The sequence below is a fragment of the Trachurus trachurus genome (assembly GCF_905171665.1).
Source record: "Trachurus trachurus genome assembly, chromosome: 7".
NCBI lineage: Eukaryota > Metazoa > Chordata > Actinopteri > Carangiformes > Carangidae > Trachurus > Trachurus trachurus.
The window spans coordinates 30,533,670-30,547,504 of NC_139901.1; the positions used below are offsets into that span (position 1 = coordinate 30,533,670).

A 13,835-nucleotide genomic window follows, 5' to 3' on the forward strand; every position below is an offset into this window, starting at 1 on the left:
CGGTTGTATATTGCAAGCAACTCGATCATATTTTTCATGTTGCATTCACTTGAAATTGGGCAGACGGCAGACAGACAACAGCCACTGCATGTAACGGCATAAACAAGCCTCTATGTAAACAAGTGGTCTGCCAGCACGATGTTTACCTGACCCACGTTTTACCGTCTTTCTCTGGACTTCTGTGACTAAAATGACATCTGGTTTGTTAGCGATGGCCGTCTGCCCGACTGCAGGTGAATGCAGCATCAGTGTAACGCTCCATTCCTCCTCACTGCGTTACCGCGGTGACTTTTCACAGACGCCACCTCCACCTGAGCCGACAGCTCCGGTGTCTCCGCTGAGTTTCCGTGGTTTCCTACCGTCACGCTGCCACTGAACGTAAAAACATGGCGACACCACATGGCAGCAGCACCGAGCTTACCCGCTCCATGGAGATATGAATGATATGAACGGCTCATTCAGAGCTGAAAGGAACACTTCACTTTGTTGATGGGGGGGATTACTGATTAATGAAAAACAGACTTTTGAACGTGATTTTCGTGAATAGATAACAGGAGAAGTTACACAATGTCCCTTTAACTAATCAGTATATAGTATAATGAAGCTGTCCGTTTCTTACCTTTATTATCATTTAATAAAGTTACAAATGTGAATAATAGATTTAAAAAAAAACTGTTATGATAGCAACATTGTGACCCAGACAGATGTGATTACTGAAAGCAGTTTCTTGTTATATATGTGTATACAGAACACCCCCCGCCCCCAACTCGCACACACGCACACTTATAAACACTCAAGCACACACATCTGGGACTTTGCTTCCCTCTAAAAAACTGGAGCGTGATGCCTCCCTCCCTCCTCTGGACCCTTGCATCTCCTATAGTGTCAGGACGGCCAAAAGCTTTTAAGTGCTTTAAACTCATAATAACCCTAATGCTTAGTCTCCCCCACCACCCCACCCCCCTGTGAGCTCTGTGTTTGCCAGTAAGAAAATGAAATGCAATTGAAATAGATGCAAAGATGACGGATGCTCAGACATTTTTTTTTTTTTGGAGTTGCTGGGGATTTGGCGTCTGTAAAAGCATTATTATGAAAGGAAGAGAGAGTAAACAGGCTCCCAGGACGTGTTACATGGTGACAGGGAAAGTTGTGTGGAGAGACACTGCAAACACACACACACACACACACACACACACACACACACACACACACACACACACACACACACACACACACACACACACACACACACACACACACACACACACGAACACATCGGACTCCTTATTCTCCTTATTTTGCCCTCTTCTCTTTCTTGCACATTAGCTTGTTATGTTGTTTGTGATGTTTCTATTTTTGCGAAACATGGGGATTGGAAAAAGGAAAAAAAAAAAGCGCCACAGATCCACTGCCACAATACATAGCAGGGAATAGTAAGCACACAAACAAAAAACAGCCCCCAACCACCTTCCCACTCGCCACTAATCCTCTCATGCCCTAATTGTGGGTGCAGTCACCCCAGTTTCACTTCTACGGGGAGAAAGAGAGAAGGAGAAAGAGAGAAGGAAAGAGAGAGAGAAGGAAAGAGAGAGGGAGCTCAGGCTCCGGCTGAGAACAGACCACCCTGTCTTCTCCTCAAAACGATTCTCTCTGCCAGAAGACACCAGAACGGTAGGTGGTACTCTCTCTCCATTACACTTCACTTTTATCTCACTTCACTTCCCCTTTTGCCTTTCCATCTTCCTGTCATTTCTAGCTCTCTCTCTCTCTCTCTCCATCTCTTTCTTTCTCTCGTTCCCTCTTTCTACTGTAAACCGCCGTAGGTGATTATGGATTGTGATGGTGGGTGGGGAAAGGCGAATCCCTTCCTTTTGTTTCCTTAAAATAGGTTTAATATACTATTACCCAACACCGTGTGATTGTTAACATGGTTTGGGAGTACACACACACAAAAAAAAAAACATGAATCACAGATAAAACTCAGGTCAATACGGCTGGGGGGGGCGGGATAAAAAGTGAGCAGGTGGCCTGGTGTGTACTGGTGGGCTCGAGTCCTCGGTGGTTTCAGAGCTTGTAAGGTTTGTGCCAGGTCTGCATACCAGCAGGATCCACTGGAAATCAAACACGCTCACTGGAGACACATTAAAAACAGGCTATTAAACTCTTTGGCATTTGATTTCTTCTAATCAAAGAGGGGCATCAGTCAAATGAGCAGAATCCCACACCACAGGCCTCAGAAAAAGAAAAAAAAAAGACTGGTGGCTGGCTGTGTTTTGTCTCAACAGTGTTGCTACTGTTAGTGAGGCTGCACTGGAGCGGAGCCATGCCAACCTTTACAGCAGCCTCTATCTCTCTCTCTCTGTCTCTCTCTTTCTCTCTTTTCCTGTCTGGGGTTTCTGTCTCTCCCTCATTCTCTCTCTTCCTCTGTCTCTCTCAGTGTGTCTATATGTCTGTCTCTCACACACTCTCACACACACTCACTCTCTCTCTCTCTCTCTCTTTCAGGCACAAAACCAAGGCGCACATTAGGTGCTGGTGCTGCACATTTTGATGCTTGGCTGTCACTGTATCATTGTCTGGTGACATAAAGCGCAGTAAAGCACTGAGCAGTGATGAAGTGGAGAGGTTTTAAACCTGCGCTCACTGGCACATTTCTTGCCTTTCAACCAATGTCATTTGGAGAGTGTCATCACCCCCCTCCTCCCCCCATTCTCCACCCAAAACACTTGAAGAGAGAAAGAAAAAGACAGAAAGACAGGGGGACACAGAGAGAGAGAGACTCCTCCTTGGCAGCACTTGCTCCATTATTCTGCTGGAGGCTTGATTAGACAGAGGGAGTAATTTACGAGCCACTTCATTGCCAATTCAACGGCCACATCACCTGTAAATAATTGAAACCCTTCATGTCCGTTCCGACATAATCATATCGCTATCATGTTAATGTATCCAGCAGTGCTGCTGTCCTTTGGGTCAGGAGCGGGACTACTTTAAATCTTGGCTGACCTGTCTCCATAACTCTCACCCCCCCGAGCACCACCCTCCAGGGGAGAAAAAAAATATAATAATAATAAAGATGAAGGACTGCACTGACAAATGATGAAAAATTTAAAATACAGTAAACAAATACAAGACTTCTGGTGGGCTGTTTTTGCAGTTGCTTGTTAATTATCTTTGCTTATGAAGTGGATGAGGAAGATTCATCATCGTCTCATGTATTTATCTCCCTCAAAGTTCGATCAGTCAAGCAGTGTTATATAAAAAAAAAAAAATTTAAAAAGGGAGGGAGAGTGGGGGGGGGAGGGGATGGGAGATTTGGATTGTAATAACTATTACCACGAGTTGAAGGAGACAGGGAGGACAGGAGAAATCAAACCCTTTAAATTTCATTGTAGGGAATTGTACCATCATGGGAAATGTCTTAATTATACCAGTGTTAAAAAAAAAAAATCTTGATGTTGAATTGATGGCTATTTTTCTTACTTCATTTTAAAAAAGTAATGAATATTAATTACCCAATCTGAAATGGTTCTCACCTTTCCTTCTGCGTACTCCTCTCAAATGCGCACGACAAAAAAAAAAAAGAAAAAAGATTTGAATAATTTATCAATTGACTTATATTTGAATTGATTAATTCGCTGATGCAAAATTAATACATGGCTATCCTCCACATTCCTCCCACTCTATCCTCTCCCATCTTTAATGAAGCAGTTAAAGTTGTAAGGTTTTTTTTTTTTGCCTGTGGGCAGGGGTGGGGTGGGTGTGTGGAGGGGCTGTGGTATCTGTCTAATAGAAATCTACTGTAATGAAGACGTCTCATCAGAATCAACAGGCTAATGATGTCTCAGACTGAGACAGGTGAGAAATACCCAAAGTGTTTCATGCGGAGTGAGTCAGAGCTCTTCAGGGAGCAGTTCTCTGAGTGGCACAAAAACAAAACTAACAGGCGAGATGGAGATGAAAGAGAAAGGAGGGGTTGATGGAAACCTATAGGCCCAATTCCAGTTCTAATTTTCGTCCCTAGCCCTTAACCCTTGAAACGGAGCTACAAGGGGTGGGGGTTGAAAGTCAACCCTTTCAACAATCACATACGTCATCAGTCTCTGCTGGCTTTCACATAAGCAGACATGACAAGCTTTTGCCACTAATCCTGTATTCAAAACCATGTTAACTTAATAAAATAAAATACAATTTAATGCAGACTGATGTATTCATTGTAAAACATTTATTTATTGATGTAAATGTGGTGGTTTCTGTATGTAGGCTCCAGAGCCCCCAGGCAGCGCTGCTCCTCTGTCCAATACACACATGAAGCTTCACTTTTAATTCAAACAAACTAATGCGACTGCCACAATTGTTACATTTCATCAATGAGACCAGCATTTATCTCCTAAAAAGAATGTAACTACCCGGCGGTAAATCTCTAAAAACCTGTGGGTAAGTTAATTAGCGAACGTCTTTTCTCCCGGGATGACGACGGAGGTTGGCCGGCTGACAAGCTCTCCAGACGGACTGCTGTCTCTGTGACGAGCCGTGGTGGAGCTTCACTTCTCCAAAAAACATCGGAGCAAATGTCTAAACAGCCGTCATTTGGATAAACCGACCGCACATGGGGATCTAAACAGTTACTTTCTCGCATGAAAAATTATTAAAACTTAACCTACAGCGAGAAATAAAACAGCTGCCGGAGATGCATTCTGGGAAACTTGTCATACCCCTCGGTTTGAAGTGTGCCTCTGAAAAATCTCTGTTTGAAGGGCCAGACAGCCCGACCACTTCCCCCTAACCCTCGTCTGAACCAGAATCGGGACACCACCACTTCACGTGAACGCGCAACACGAGCTAAGGGGGTAATTGGAATTCACCCTAAACCAGATGTTTTGGAGAGTGGAGGGGGCAAAGGTCAAGTAAATAACATGGGCTATGATTTTGTGAATGCTCTCTGTATGAGTGAGTGAGGAGCCGGCTGCTGCTGCTGCTGCTGCTGCTCCGTCTTGATCACTAAGTGATTAAATGATAAAGAGGTACAAGAGGTCAGCGCTGCCATTTGCTGTTTTTACACATTGAACGCTGCCACGTGGCAACTTATCATCCACTGTACTTCCTGTACTGTGAAGCTCAGCTGGGGCGAAGAAATGGGACAGAATGTGTGCCAGTGTGTGTGTGTGTGTGTGTGTGTGTGTGTGTGTGTGTGTGTGTGTGTGTGTGTGTGTGCACGTCCATGTCGTGCCTGTTCTTTGCCTGTGAATCACCCAGCTCTCTGGCAGCCGTCCAGGACCTATTTTCTCCTTCTCTTTACATAACAGCAAACGGTATCACTAAAGCCGTGTGTCCTGTCCTTCCTCCTCCTCCTCCTCCTCCTCCTCCTCCTCTTGTTCCGCTGCCACTTCCTGTCTTCCTTCCTGTATGTGTGGGATCTTTTCAGACCTGTTTGGCGCCCCGGTGCCGATGTATCAACCCTTGGGGGAATCGTCAAAGCGACCGGTCAGGAACATACGCTCTCTCGGGACCACACCCAAAAGCACCGAGTGGCGGAGCAGATTCTAGGGTGTATATACGACACATGGGGAGGTTGCGTGGGACGGGAAGCAGGTTTCTGACTGAGATGCCCCCCTACAAAGCTTTTTTCTAAAGGGCCCGGGATCCGGGATCCGCTGTACGCCATATGCCCACAGGACAGCACCCAACTGGGCAAGCGGGGCGTGACGGGCTGAAAATAGGGACACGCAGTCATGCAGTCGCAATCCTCGGCGTGCCTTGGCCAACATACGGCCACTCGGCACCAACAGAGCAGAGTGACGAGGTGGAAGAGGAAGGTACAAGAGGGGGTGGAGAGCAGAGGGGGGTTGAAAATAGAAAATCAAGGAGGCGAAGGGAGAGAGGAGAGGAGAGGGAGAGAGGAGGGATGAGGGTGAGGAAGGAACGAGGCCGGTGTGTCTCTGTGTGTGTGTGTGTGTGTGTGTGTGTGTGTGTGTGTGTGTGTGTGTGTGTGTGTGTGTGTGTGTGTGTGTGTGTGTGTGTGTGTGTGTGTGTGTGTGTGTGTGTGGAGGAGAGATGTGTAGGCAGGGTTTAGTGTCTGGACTGCTCAGTGACTCAGGTGTGAATAATACGTTAGGTCCACTTTGTGTGTTGACCCGATCTGTTCCCTTCCTCCATCCTTCCTTCCTTTCTCCCTTCCTTCTTTCCACAATCCTTATTCCCTTCAGTCTTTCCTTCAATTTGTCCTTACTTTCTTCCTCTTTTGATCCAATTGACCCGATCTGTTCCCTTCCTCCATCCTTCCTTGTTTCCACAATCCTTATTCCCTTCCTTTCTCCCCTTTGTCCTTACTTCCTACTTCTTTTGATCCAATTGACCTGATCTGTTCCCTCCCTCCATCTTTCCTTCCTTCCTTTTTCCCTTCCTTCTTTCCACAATCCTTATTCCCCTCCTTCCTTCGTTCCTTCCTTCCTTCTCTTTGTCCTTACTTGCTTCCCCTTTTGATCCAATTGACCTGATCTATTCCCTTCCTTCTTTCCCTTCTTCTTCCTTCCTTGAACGAATCTGTTCCCTCTCTCCATCTTTCTTTCCTTCCTTTTTCCCTTCCTTCTTTCCACAATCCTTTTTCCCTCCCTCCCTTCCTTCCTTCTTTCCCTTCGTCCATACTTCTTCCTTCCTTTTTGACCCAATTAACCAAATCTGTTCCCTCCCATCTTTCCCTTGTGTCTGTCCTTCCTTCCTTCCTTCCTTCCTTCCTTCCTTCCTTCCTTCCTTCCTTCCTTCCTTCCTTCCTTCCTTCCTTCCTTCCTTCCTTCCTTCCTTGACCCAGCAGGCCAACAGGAGGGTGAAGGGAGCGAGCCCGGTGAGGATCCGGGTCGGTGCTGGTCCTGCTCGTCGTCTCCGTGTCTCTGCTGTGTCTGTGGCCGCTCCGTGACAGCCAGCCTGCACGCTGCTCACTGGTGCAGAAGCGCTAATTGAATTAAGTCTTTATTATCAGGCTGCAGCGGCAGCACTTCTCCCCATCTCGGCCCGCTTGGCTGACACTTTCTCCTTGAACACCTGCTTGACATCAACTTCCTCCTCTATTTATTTATCCCCCTCTCTCCTGTGGCCAGCCACTGGCTGCACTCCGCTCTCCCCTCCACCCCCTCCTCCATATTGGCATACCGAGAGAGGCTCGGCCTGCTTGTTTATCACGCTGCTTCGTCTGTGCTGTGCTGTGCAGCGCTCCTTAGCTTGGATAACCTCAGCATCACACAAGTGAAGTATCTTTTACTTCAGGGCTTTAAAAAAAAAAAAAAACGTACACAGGCATGCAGCTACAAAACATGCCCCGTGCGTCACTGACTATTACCATACAAAAAGGGGACACATAGTAAAAAGGATTAATTCCTAGGACGGCTCCTGCCATTCTTGGCCTTCAGCAGTAGTCCTGGTGAGTGCAGAGGGAATAAAGGCGATAAAGCGAGATGATGTTCTATGTTCTATTGAATAGTCTCCGGTGGGCAAGCTGGCCCGGGTAATATACAGCAGCTGGGATGAGAACTAACATACATTTAGTCCTCTGTCCATTTCCACTAGCCTCAGGCTCAGGCTGCTTCCCTGGGCTCTGCTTGGGCATTACTTTAGAGGACAGACAAACAAGAGACACTATTAAGTTGGCCAGGAGTCTGAGGCCCAGGCACTCGGCCCAGCACTCGCTGTAATCTATTGACCGTTTGCATTCTCCCTCCCATGCCCCCAAAACCACAGGACTTTTCTCTATCTGTCAGTTGAATCCATTGCTCACCTCCTTCCATCTCTATCTGCTGTTTACCCACTCTATTTTTCTATTTTTTCTCTCCCTCGCTATGTCAGCTCAATCCCCCTCTATTCCATCTTTCTGCAGCTCCTTCGTCTGTTTGTGTAAATCCTCTCTCACCCCCCTCCCTCCTCCCTTGCTTCTTCTCCTCCTCACCCCATCCATCACTATTCCTCCCATCTCCATCTCGTTCGTTCGCTTCTCTTATCGACATGTTTCCATTTTCTAAACTGCTCTAGCTCCATCATATTCACTCTTCCTTCGATGGTCATTTTTCATTTTCTCTCTTTCATTCACTCTCACCGGGTTCACCTCGCTCCTGTCCTCTCTGCTTCACCCACCCTCCCTCCTCCCTTCCTCCTCCCTGGTGGGCTTTATTTCACCCAGCCCCGCGAGGCCCCAGGTGGACAAAGCTGTCCTTGTCATGAGGCTCCTGACTGTGGGTTGGAGGCAGCGTGGCACCGTGTCCTCCAGGGGCCCGGGGCAGAATGAAGCAGCTCGGGGGCGGGGGGGAGGAGGAGGGAGGGAGGGAAGGAGGGAACTGTCACCGTGCAACAAACTAAAAACTTTTACCCGTGATGAGTTGGGATAACAACAGCAACAACAACAACAGAGGCAGAGAACGACAAGCAGAGACGGAAAAAAAAAGAAAGATGAAGGCAATCACCTCACAAAACGTCTCTTCAGATTCACTTGACAACTCTGGTTTGATCCACTGCCACATGTCCTATTGTCTTTGTCTCAATGTGATCTTATCTAATCCCTTTTTTTATATTTCATGCCTCTATTCCTTTATGTGGCCTTCTTTCTTTCTTTCTTTGTGCCTTTTTACACCCTCGCTCTCCCTCGCTCTCCTTCCTCTACGTCTCTTTCCCTCTCCTGCTGCTCCTGTCCTTTCCCACTCTCCTCTGAACCTCTGCCAGCCAACGAGTGCCACAAAGCATTAGGACGAAACACTATCAGACGCCCTTCTCAGGCACATCCTACACATCAGCCCCCACCCACACTTACACACACACACACATACACACACAGAAAGCCCAGCACTTCCTCACACTATGTGCCAGACTAGGTGACAGAAACAGAGTTTACACATAGGCCTAGGGAGGTCTTATTCACAGTGGCAGACTCACCCAGATACAACCCCTCCTATAAAAAACACACACACACACATACGCAGGCACTCTGTGTTGAATTCACAACACATCCACAGTGTTTCAGTGCTAATCACGCACATACATGCCGTCTGAATGCGTGCGTAAATGCCTGCGTATGTTCATCCACAATGCAGTTTTTTAAATGCGCAGTCATGCTCGCAGGCGTCGTGTGCATATGCAAGAGTATACGTATACATATACGCATGCATAATAATAAACACAATGCCTTTCTATTCTATCGCGCTCAGCTCCTGTCATCACACACCCACACACACACACACCACACACAGATCTGCACAAATTCGCAGGCTTCCCCGTATACAATAGCAAACACCATACACAATAGCAAACAAACAGTCATTAGTAGATTTCAGGCTGCCTCTCAGTTCTAGCTCCACTCTGTGTTGCTGGTGTGCCCGCGCCTCTGGGGTGGTGCCGCCGCTGCTGTAGGTTTTAATAAAAGCATTGTCTTTGGAAGCTGTCTAAAGGGACTCGGTTTCATTTTGGAGAGCTGCTGCTGCTGCTGCTGCTGGAGAGCCGTTTCTGTGGATGTGGATGTGGGAGTGGGAGGAGAGAGGGCTATTGCGCTGGGACGTGGGAGCAGCGAGGTTCAGTGTCATTGCGGGGCCTCTCCAAGGACTGGTGCTTATTGTTTGATAGTTTCGGTATACAATGTACGTGCGTGTGTGTGCGTGTGCTATGTGATCATGTAAGAAGCACATGTGCAGGGGCGGGTCTAACATGGTGGCACAGGGGGGCACCTGCCCCCCCCAATGGTCATTGACTTGTGGCAATGTCAATCATTGTGTAAAGCTCTTTCCCACTGCTATGTTCACTGTAAAGACCTATAAGCACTAACTTCTGACTAAGGCTCAACATCCTATAGTGTTCTGTGTAGGAAATAAAGAACATTGTGTAAGATTGTTATTGTTCTCAATTTGACCATTGCAGTGATGCTTGTTCTGGTTATTCTGCATAACTGACTGACTCTTACACAAAACACTGAGATGTTTGTACAGTATAAAATATTAATGTTCACTTTGAGAATTTATTGTGTTGCTTATTCTGATAAGACTTCTTATTTACAAGATAGAGTTGATTATTGACTGGTTATGATTTTAATATTTACAAGTGGAAAATGGAAAGGTCATAGGCATCTTCCTTACAAGGTGAAAGATTCAATGTGGCCAATAAAAGCAAGACATGTAAACAGTGCCCCCCCTCACATTCACTGTTGTTGCCCCTTGTGCCCCCCCACCAGAAAATATTCTGGACCGCCCCTGCACATGTGCGAAATCTGTGCGCTTCAATCTCTGGTAGAAGTCGACAGCGAATGGCTGACACAGCCCACCAACAGCTGTAACAAGTCGACTGTATGTTTGTATTTTATGCAAGACGGGAGATAACAAAGATAAACACACACACATACACACACACACATAGAGAGAGATGTGGATGACAGGCGGAGAAGCACTCTCTCTGTTGTGTTGTGAGACGGGCTGCTGTTAACCAGTCCTATAAAACAAACAGTGGAGGAAAGAAAACACTAATGCGCAACTTCTCCACTCATGAAAAGCGTGTGTGCCATTTAAGTGCGTGCTCAGGATAATGAGCTATCTCTCTATACGACACACAGGTGTCCATTACTGTAGCTCTTTGGGCTGACCAGTCTGTGACACCCTCCAGTCAATAGTTTCTCCATCTGTCAGCATACAAAAGCCTCTGAAAGAGCCCCTCAAGGAGACATTTGTGTCATTTATGATGGACAACAAACGCACCGGCCTCTCAACGGGAGCGCGATGTAACGCCCGTGATGAGGTCGAATCAAACGTTATTGTCTGGAGTTCTGCGCCGTCCTTCTGTTTTCCCGCTCGCTCTTCCCACAGGCGCATTCACATCCCATCAGCTGAAGCAACATGGACAAAAAAAAAAAACAAGGAAAGAAAGAGAGTGGCTATCTCGGAAAAGGAAATCTTAATTGTCCCTTTAAGAGTGTTCCCTCCCGCGGAGTGAAGGTGCGGGGTAACGGCCATCTTAAATCACAGGCTGGCCACGGCCTTCATTAAAACCATAATGCCAGGCTCTCCCTTTAATGGAAATGGAAGCCAGTGAGGCTGTGGGTGTAAATTAAAGTGTAAAGCCAGAGTAGGGGGGGAAAGATTTCCCCGGCTCTGACAGGTGCGGCCTGAATTAGCTGTAGTGCTGTTCAAGCAGTCAGTGGGAGAACACTGGTATTGATTTTAAGCACTGTTGCACTTCCTATCTGAAAGGGAATGTGTATTACTAGAGCCAGGCACATCAATCACTCAGCATTCCTCCACTCTCCCCTGGCACGCTTCAGATTTTTAAAATGATAAACAAAACCAGAAACAGACCCAAACAAAAAAAGACAGCACACCGGCCGATACTGTAACTGTGGGCCGGATCGACTAAGATCCCAGATAAGGGGCATCTACTCCTCCCAATATTTTGCACGTTCTAGCTGAAACGCCCATATTTGCATATTCATCAAGGAAAACGCACTAAATGCATCGCGTATGCTTTTTTTTGCCCGTTTGAGACACGCAATCCTAAGTGCGCCCGGTTAGTACTGTAGATCAGCTTGCACATTTAATTGTGGGTGTTTGCATCAAGTTTGCACACGTTTTTACACAAGCAAACCTTTAGTAGATCCGGCCCTGTGTGTACTACTAACGTGAACCAGCTCGGGGGAAAATACATCTGTGCATGTGTGTAATTGGTCCACTTCATCTCATCTTCCATGTGTTGACAGGGTGCCATCTCTATTCAGGGCATGTCCTGTGCGTGTGTGCATGCGTGTCACCTTGGTCAAACAGCTGCCGTCAGCTCCTTGAGCTCCGGCTCTCCCCTCGACTCCCCGTGTTTTGTTTTTTTTACGACCTGCATGTGTCAGAGTTGTTACACGCATGCGGTGCAAAGCCGTGCAGCGCAACGACGCAACGCCGCCTCTCCGCGTTACTGTACGACCCCGCTGCTTATCTCTGCCTCCCCTCATCGTGCCCTGCTGACCCTGTCTACAGGCACTGGCAGGGGGAGGAATTAGCCTACTTACCCTATTCCCCCACAGGGGTCAACCCCACACACACACGCACACGCACACATGCATGCACACACTCAGTCGTCAAGATGTGCGCTGACAAATGATAACGCAGCGTTTAACTACAGGTGTCCCGGCTTTGACCTTTCACCCGTGACCTTGAGCAGAAAGCTTTTCATATAGAGGCCATGCAGCCATCAATCAGCCCCCATCAATCACACATATATGCTGCACACTTTCACTCACCTCTCCCCCCCTCCTGCCTTACCTTGCCCAAACATCCATCACTACACTCTACCCTTTCACTGACATCTGGTAAAACACAAACACTTCACCACCTCTCTCTCTCTCCTCTCTGCCTCTCCATACCGCAAAAAAAAAAAAAAAAAAAGATGATGGCCGCTCTCCTCTAAAACAGTGAAAGTGCTGTTGTTGTGTTGTCAGGTCATCTGCAGGTGCACACTTGGGGGTGAGGGTGGGGGGGTAGGGTGGGGGGGTGGGTTGGGGGGGGTTTTGCTCCCTGGTGACACGTTTGCTGAGATATCAGCACCTGCACTGAGACATGACACGGAGTTGAAATCCCCCGAGTGTGGTGGCAGCTGAGACCAGCGACCGGCCGTGTAACAGACAGACCGACAGCCAGCGGTGACAGACTGTGGCCATGAGCAGCGCCACGACGACCATTTGTTTAGAAAGCGCTCGGATCAAAAGTCGCTCACACAAAGTGTCATTTTTAGGCTGTCTGGAGGATGCCGGGGCCAAATTTGTAATGCTTTATCACCCGTCACCCTCTCCTCCTCTCTTTCTCTCTCTATTTTTAACCCTTTGTTGCTTCGGTGATTTATAATTCTACAACAGAATAACAGCAGGATGATAAAGGTGAGAGGCTGTGTTTGGAATAAACCTGACACTGGTTTCATTTTTGGCGAGTATAGTGGCTCAAAGAGGAGGAGGAAGAGGAGGAGGAGACATTCTTGATAAAAAAAAAAAAACAGGTGAGCTCAGTCGGTGCTCTTTTGGCCTATGCTCCATAATTACACCAGAGAACGAATTCTAATTGGCAGTGTCTTTATGCAGAACTATTATCAATGTCCCTCCGAGGCAGTGGAAGAAGAGAGAGGAGGGGTGGGGTGGGGTGGGTGGGGGGAGAGGGGGACGTTGTGAGGAATGGGTTCTATGTCAGTGAGCCCAAGGTCCATTTACACATGCATGAGGACGGCTATTAATGCCAGCATAGCAAGTCCAGCTCACAGAAATAGAGGAGGGGGGAAAAAAGGTTTAACATATTGAGCTGATTTGATGAAGAGAGCATGTAAATTTTTGGTAAAGGACAGAGGAAATATTATGTTCGCTGACAGTGAACGTCAAGCAGGGCCGGAGACACAAAAAAACCCAGTAGTCTAATCTTTGTATGACTGAATTACTCTGCTTAGACCCTGACTAATACTCATAGTAATGCTGCATTAGCATCAAAACAAAGTAGGCTAAATAAAAAGTGTTAATACATACGTAGCCTAAGAAAAAAAGTGGAAAAGTCAGGGGGCCAGTTTAGTTTTCTTTAAGGGGCCCCAGAATTCCTCGCAACGGCCCTGACGTCAACACAACACAGCCACTCAAACAAAGAGAAGTCCACCGCTGCTACAACAACGAAGCTACATGCATTTTTTAATTACAACCCCTCACAGATTATATACTGTATAGTTACATCAACCCACAAAACACATTTGTTTTCTGACATTGAATGTGTGCGTTTAAAAGACGGCTGGAACTCCAAACAGGGTTCTTCACTTGCAAATTGGCCCTCTATACAGTATGTGTCTGCATACATTAACAAAAATAAATT

General features: G+C 47.0%; 1 protein-coding gene across 1 annotated transcript in view; it reads right to left on the reverse strand.

Moving 5' to 3' along the window:
* The window catches only part of camta1a (calmodulin binding transcription activator 1a), a gene marked incomplete at both ends in the record, with an annotated part of 373,552 nt that overhangs the window by 204,385 nt on the left and 155,332 nt on the right, over positions 1-13,835 (reverse strand).